Here is an 8451-nt window from a genome sequence, read left to right as displayed (position 1 = left end):
GATTTGGTCGGATTGTTCCAACAGGTTGCGTTCCGTTTTATTGATATGTTCCATGTTTTTTAATACTGTCTTTTTCACACTATTTTTTAGATCACGTCACATTCTTCGATGGAGCACTTGCACGTGACTCGCTTACACGTTGGACAACGTCGACAGAAATATAGAATGGAATAATGTTTAAGCATAAGATTATAAAGACTGAAGAAGGGGACATCAAAGTGCCAATCATTAAAATCATTAAGTTCACGGTCAAGAGCTCTTTGAATCGATGTATGATTAGGACCTATTATCTTATTAAAGATATGTAAAATTGATCTCTGTCTGTTCATGTTTTTCATCACCGCCAATTCGACGCACTTCCCAATGCCTGTGCGAATTTGAATGAGCATAGTATCAGTGAGCATGAGCATATCAGTAATAACTTTATTCGCCCAATAGCGATACTCCTGATACTCCGAATCAAAGTCAGGTTTAAAGTAAAAATCATAAAAATAAGAATTATCACGAGCTTCACGAGCTTCACGTTCTTTTGCCTCGTCTCGCAGCCGCCGATACAATTTCCGTCTCACGTTATCCAAATCCCATTCATAAGGATAATTAATATAGTCGATAGCGACTCTTTGTTTAACGCTGCGTCGATCAATTCCGCGTATACCTAGTTCGCGATCGCGAAGAAACTGCACCGGTGATGTCACATCCGTCAATTTCACTCCTCGATCTTCTTCACGCAGAACATTGGCGACATCGTTTATTAAATCATCGTCAGATTTCTCTTCTTCACTTGGCCATTCCATGTTGCGCACATTTATAATGCCCCACTCGCGATAATGTTTTTTTGATCAGATCTTGCAAATTGGGCACATTTTGCATGGATATATTTGGAACAATGGAGTGCGACAATCTCCGCAAAATCGGCCGTTCATTGCGTTGTACGGCTCGGTTACATGCTCTCGATATTCACGTATGTGCTCACCAGTATCTGGTACAGTGATCATACACGAATAACACAGTTTATCCGAACCATATATAAAATAAAAATAAATCGCGCAACACTTCGTATGTCCATCCAGCGCTAAAAATTCGGGACGTGGCACTAATTTATTGACGCCTCCCGCGGGCGTCTTTGGGCGGGTCGACTGACTCGTGTGCAACGGCTGTTCACACGAAACCCTTCTCCACGTCAGTCCTCCAGGGCCTCGCTGGAGTATTTGCTACTACCACCGGGCCCCGGTGTTCTAGAGCCAAGCGTGTCAGAGTGGCGTGAGGCCTCGCGGCCGATCGCCGTTAATACTCCCGCGTGATCCGATTCGAGGACACTGCGAGGGGGGCGTTGGCTCCGCCACCTGCTGCGGATATGGGTACGAACCGGCGCGACACCTCCACGTGGCCCTCTCCTGGATTTTCAAGGTCCGAGGGGAAGATCCGGACACCGCCGCAACTGCGGTGCTCTTCGCGTTCCAAACCCTATCTCCCTGCTAGAGGTTTCCAGGGAACTCGAACGCTTATACAGAAAAGAAAACTCTTCCCGGATCTCCCGACGGCGTCTCCAGGTCATTTTGGGTTACCCCGACGAACACTCTTACGAGGGCCCGAATTGTATGCGGTTCCGCTGCCGGGTTCCGGAATAGGAACCGGATTCCCGCCCGCCCGCCCACACGGGCAGATTATTGAAAATAAATACAAATACAATACAACTGACGCGCCGATGTATCTAACCAAATGAACTGTCAGATGACAGCCGCCATGTTATTGATTGTGCGAGTCGCCATATTCATTTACCAACTTTTTAGGGGAGTGAACCTACTGTTCTTACTTATACTGTGACACTAGTCGCAGGTCATAAATTATAGCCGCCTGCCATAGGCGCTCGCTCGCATCTGAGGTGTGAAATGACATCTGTTTATAAATACTATCGGCCGAACATCGACGCGAGGCGGCATTTGTTTATCGAACATGCCCCGACGCGCTCGCCTGATCCCCCCTCCCCCCACCCTTCCCTAGGACCTCCGCGATCTCGAGGCCCTCATCCTCCCCCCCCCCGCGAACCCTATGCTGGGAACGCAGGTCCCCCCCCGCAGACCCCTCGGCCGGACCGCGGCGCTAGAGTTCCCCCCCCCGCTCCGCTCCCCCCTCGAGCACCACGGCCTAGAAGTCTCACTATCTCCCTACTTTCCACGCGCAGAAAATGTAACTTTCACCTTCCGAAAACACGTTTGCCCTCGTAAAAATCATAACACGGCAGGTAACCTGCCGAAACTCCGTTGGTCACATGGGTACCATAAGCAGCGTTTACAATGTTAATAGCGAGTTCGCACAATATACAGGTTCCGAGATATTTGATTTGACGGTTCAACCCCGGCGACGGTTAGGCCCCGGTCTTCCCTACATATTTAAAACTAGCGAAAATAATCGTTTTTTTAAAAAGGATTGCACATAAGTAAACAAAAAAGAAATAGGAAAGTATGCATTTTTTACATGTCGTGTATCTAATGACGCTTATTTAAAACAAAAGGATAGGAAAATGTATTATAGTCACACGACTTGTTGGAAAGATTTAAAAATCTGAGTCCTCACTCGTAAGTTATCGTTTGCACAGAAAAATGTACTTTAAAATTAAGCGTGATTTAAAATTCGAGAACACTGCAATCGTTCAAATATCTCGTGAATACATTTTCAATTGAATAATACATTAAGACAAACAATTTTTACAGTGCGAACGTGCAATTATCTTGTAAGTTATGTCAGACAGTAATCTCGATATTTCGGATAGAAGATAACTTTATAAATTTTGTAACGTAATTGCAGCGCATTTACAGCTGTAAGCGGCAAGTTATAATTATACGAATGATACATATAGGGGCGGCAGTGTGGTCTAGTGGTAGAGCGCCAGACTCGTAATCTGAGGAACCAGGTTCGAGTCCACTAGAGCCATGTAGTATGGAAAAAGTTTTTTTCCGAAGAAACTGCGCCCTCCGTGCAAGATAAGATCTTGTGCGGAAAAAACTGGGCTCCGTCTTTCGGAAGAGACGTTAAACCGTTGGTCCAAAGGAAATGGATGAGAGTGGGATAGGGTTGGGTACGTCCCTGCAAAAACGCCGTAAGATACTAGACTGTGAACCCTACGGGGATATACAGTAAATAATAGTTTACGAATGATACATATATGGCAAGAGAAGGCATCATATGTTCATGGATGTTTCAATACGTGTTGTATTATATATGTTACAAAATTATATAGTTGTCTTTCCATATACGGACCATCCTTCAGTATACATAGATGTACACACACACACACACACACACACACACACACACACACACACACACACACACACACACACACACACACATATACATAAGTATACATATATCATGTTACATACGTATGTGCACATGTCGCTGTACATAATATATATATTTCAAGGAAAAAAAATACATATATTAACTATATGTCATCCTCTCGACGAAACATACCCATTACAAAATGAGAAGACAAAGCAAAATTCGTTGAGCTGTTGGTACATATTGCACAAATACACGATTGGTATCACAAATTGACTACAACGTACGCGAGCCAAACACTTCGTCGTCGCACGCAATCTGTTTTACGGGAACGAGAACCAGCACGTGAAATAGGAGCGATAAAATCTCGCGTTTAGAAAAGTAAACAAATAAGGTGCTCCTCCAGACACAACGTTTTAAATGTTCCGATAATCTAAATGTGAATAATTCTAAATGTAAGTATATCAGCTCGTTGTGCATTAGCTGAAAAACGTAAGACGTAAGAAAAATAGGCGTTTAACGGTCAGTGTAAAATTGATTGCGTGTGACATACGCTTAACTAAAGGTTCTTATTTCCTAATATGAAACTTTCCTTATGAGAATAATACCTCTCCGAAATAATACTTAATATTTTGCTAACGCGATTATCTACATATAACACTAAAATTAAAGATTTTTGGTTTTTTTGCATTACGCTAAACCATATTAAATAAGTTCTCTATGCAAAACTGGACTAACGCGGACAGTGTGTCACTACGGCAGAATTGCATTGATAATACTGGCACAGTGAGGCAATGACCTTAGGATTCTCTCTAAATAACTAAGAGTAGTTATTAACATATTTATCTGGAAAACTATATAATCATTTACGTCGCGTAAGTAATTATTATTTTGTTTATCCTATACTAGAGATGGGTGATACAGTCTGAAAGTATCGATACGCATCATGAATGAAAATATCGTCCATCTTTATCCTATACCATCAATCACTTCCACTTAATTCCTATACACGGAAAACTAATATTGCAGACCAACATTTAAAAAATAAAACTTTTAAGAAAGGAAACATGTTGCTACAGCATCTCGACAATATTGCAAAGAAGACCAACATTAAAAAAATAAAACTTTTAAGAAAGAAAACATGTTGCTACTAAACTGATCTGACTCTTACGCAAAAAGATAAATATTCATATTAATTACTGCATCGTTTACAATCTAACGTACGTTTTCCAAAGGCACGTTTTTTTTTCTTGTTCTTTGTTTCTCGTCATACGTTATTCCTTGGCATGGGCTAACCATATTTTAATCGGAGCTGAAATTTGGTCCTCTGTCACATCAACAAATGATTTTCGTATCACACCTGAAAAAATAACATTTTTATTGTTTATTATTTCTAAATAGTAGAACAAATATGTCTATGCTAATTTAATTTTTGTATAATATTATTAGATTTTTAATAATTTAAATTCAGTTACAAATAATTATATGCTCTATCTCTAATATACACAAAAGATACTTTAATATATCAATATTGATAAATGTTTTTATTAATTAATAAATTAATAAATTATTAGAAAATATTTAGGAACATATCTTTCAACTTTTACAGGAATTATAGCATTCATTAATAAAAAAAATACAAATTGTTTTTAAAAATTTTACTTACTTATAATTATTTTGCAAATTTCTAATTTGGAAAATATTTGTTTCTTTTTTGCACCATACCAACTGTACTTCATCGCCAGGTCATTAGAAATCATTAGTTTCATCAGTCGCAAACATGATGTTTTCATGTTTTCACATAATACAAATGCCAGTTGTGTCGTCTGAAATATTTGTAAATATTTGAAACAATAAAAAAAACGTACAAAGTATAGAATGTATGGAAATTTTATAATATTAAAAATTAGACATTTGATTTACTTAACATTTCACTTCGATAAGATGCATTATTTTTTAATTTTGTTTCCATCGCTTCAAGATCGTTTTTACCCTTCAATGGCAGATCTTGAAAAATATCAATTTTTTGTCTTTCTTCCGTTTCGAAAGTACCAGTTGAAAGTTTGTCAACGCGCTGTTCAATATTTTTTATGGCCGTGAGCATGGTATTTATTTTCATGTTCATATCCGTTACTTTTCGAATTAAATATTGTGTAGGACTGTTTGATTCTAAAAAACATTCAAAACAGATTCCATTTATGGATGAAAAGAAAAGATAACATTTTCAGAAATTCTACAAATTAAAAATATGAAAAAATGTAATCTGAACTACAAATAAAAAATATGACGCAAAATTTTTTCAGAATAAATAACATTACAACTCAAATATAGATAATAATAGTAATGTAAAATAGGAACTATTCGCATACTTACTTCGTTTACAATTGTCATTTGGTCCTAGTACTTTAGTCTTCTTTGCTGCTAACGACATTACTGAAGCATTAATCTTATCATTATCGCCATCATCACATGATTCTTCATCTTCAGAAATATTTTCATTTTGTGGACCTAAATGTAATAAAATAATATTACCATTACTATTTCAATACAATTTTAACATACTGATCTCACATTTACCTACATATAAAACTACAATTACTAGATTAACAATATGAAAAATTCATGAATAATTGTAAAATATAAAGTAAAATAAAAATTACTTGTATACTAACCTTTATTAGAGGTCAAGCTCGGACTTAATACAACATCATTATCTTCATAATCTCGCTCATTACTTTCAATATAAACTGGGTCGTCTTCTTTTTCTTCTTCTATTTGATAATTCCTAGACCCACCGGGTCTAATGTAGCCAGAACCAACAACTGGTGGTGGATCTAAAAGTAATGAAACAATGTAACCATTGTATATATTATTTATACAGTTTTCAGATAGATAGGCTGTGTTCAGCGAAAAAAGCAGCTCACTGAGTGCTCACTGAGCTGCTTTTCCGCTGAACGTAGCCATAGATATCTAAAATATAGATATACTCAGTTATAAACCCAAGACAGCCACTTATAAATTTTTTGTGTAAATCTCATTTCAACAAAAATTATACTTACGAAAATCTTTCTTTCCTACATTGTAGTGATTGTTTGATGCAGTATTTTCCATTGTCTTTGTACTCTGTCTCTTATCATATGATCTGTCATCAAAACCTGAAAATCATACAACAATACGTTACTGAAACATTATTCTATTATTTTTTAGTGTATTAATATATATATATATATATATATATATATAAGCAAATGTCCCGACTGACACATAAATGCCCAGCCCAAACCCCTAAACTTAGAAACAGGAAATTCGGGGAGTATATTTTTTCCGTTTAAGCTAGTGCTTTATAAAGTTCTTACTTTTTTGTGCATTTCCGGTTTTTTTCAAATAAATATTTTCGTTTGAAAACTTCGGTACTTTTGGCATGCTGTCTAATATAATACTGTCATCTGACAGTTCAATATCATTGCTGCTCATTGATGAGTTCATATCTTTTTTAGCTCTATTTTTTCTTGTTCTCTTACGAGATTCATCTTTCTCGGTATTTGATGTAAGATCAGACTCTTCTTCGGCTCGTTTCAACTTTTATCTTGCCACGTCATAACTCACTGCAACAAAATAACATAATGGAAATAAAAACATGTACCATTGTCCTATAGTTATTAATAGACATCAACAAACATTAATATTGCATGTGGAAAACAAATAATAATACACATATATTTCAGAAACAAATATAATGTTACTTACTATATGTCCCATATATTTTTCGAATGGAACATTTTGTCCATGTAGATTCCGGCTCCTCCATACGTTTAACTGCTTTGTCGTGTCTTGCAGTACTAGTGTAAATAGGCCAAAAGGCTTCCGTCAGATCTTTAGTCAACCAATTCTTTGGAACTACTGAGAGTCCATCTTCAAATTCAACGACTACGTACATCTTCATCGTGCCAGCAATTCTGTTTCAATACATATTACATTTTGCTATGTATCAATGGAAAAACTGCATATTTGTCATTTCCATGCGGCAACTTCACATATTTTCTAATAACATTTTTTAATGGCCACGATTTCAATTCTGAGCATGAGTGCACATTATAAATTCCAAGTAATGATGATGGACAAGGAATATTATATAGGTCGTTTTTTTCTAAAAATTCGCGACCTATAATGACTGGAATATTTCGCTCTGAACAGTGTGCTATATTTTCTATACATACAATGGCACCACAATTTAAGCCGCAACAACTATCCGCGAGTGTCCCAGCTTTCAATGTAATTCCGTTATACTTCACAATTTTATATTGTGGATTGTTACAATTGGAAACAAGTGGACCATCATAACGCAAATTTGTTAAATTTGGATGTACCAAAACAGAATGTGATGAAAGAGAAGTTGATAGTGATAAATCCGAGTTTATTTCTTTTTTCAAAATATCTCCGCACAACTTGAATGCCACAACTTACAGGTTCACTTCTCCTAACTTGGCCACCATCTAGAAATTTTTCTTTTCTCTTAGATCGTCTGCTTCCTCGCTCCACACATACTGCTTTCCTCCTATATTCATCTTTTTATATCCTACTTTAACTATCTTCCCATCTTCTTTCTCTATTCTTGCACGCTCCTTTATTTTTCTCTGTACCTCTCTCTCCGTCTTCGTCAGATCATGGTCAATATAGATTCTGCCTACCGCTTTGTCCTTTAGTTTTTTCTTCTCTTTCATTAGCTTCTCTTTGATTTCCCAGTCCTCCAATTCTATTATTACCACTTCTCTTCCTTCCATTCCCACGGTTTGAACACTTCTTAACTCATTTTTTACCTTAAATTCTTGCTCTAGCAATTCCCTAGCTACGTCTTTTATGCTACTCGACTTTGTGTTTGTATTCAACCCTCTTATTACTATCTTGTTCCTTCTCTCTCTTTTCTCTTTTTCTTCTATTATTCTTTTCGATCTTCTGACTTCTTGTCCTATTTCGTCCCTTGCCTCCCCCCTTCCCTTCTCGCGACTCTTCTTTTCCTTTATTTTGTTTTACTAATTCCGCTACTTTCTCCACTATTTTTTCTATATTTTCTCCTTTAGCATCTCCGGTGTCTCCTCTCCATCTCTCCATCACTTTCATTCTCTTTTCCATCTCTACCAGCTTCTTCTCCATTCTATCCACTCTCAGCTC

At 37.0% G+C, this 8451-nt stretch overlaps 1 pseudogene; it reads right to left on the bottom strand.

Annotated features, from left to right (window-relative positions):
- Positions 1–3192: 3192 nt before the first annotated feature.
- LOC139785235 (uncharacterized) lies at positions 3193–7886 on the bottom strand (annotated as a pseudogene).
- Between the last annotated feature and the right edge of the window lie 565 nt (positions 7887–8451).

This window comes from Temnothorax nylanderi, unplaced genomic scaffold, assembly GCF_030848795.1.
Source record: "Temnothorax nylanderi isolate EJ_2023f unplaced genomic scaffold, tnyl_v1.0 TNYL_tig0761_pilon, whole genome shotgun sequence".
Taxonomy (NCBI): domain Eukaryota; kingdom Metazoa; phylum Arthropoda; class Insecta; order Hymenoptera; family Formicidae; genus Temnothorax; species Temnothorax nylanderi.
Note: the sequence above shows the minus strand (reverse complement) of the source record. Positions and strands in the feature narration are given on the sequence as shown.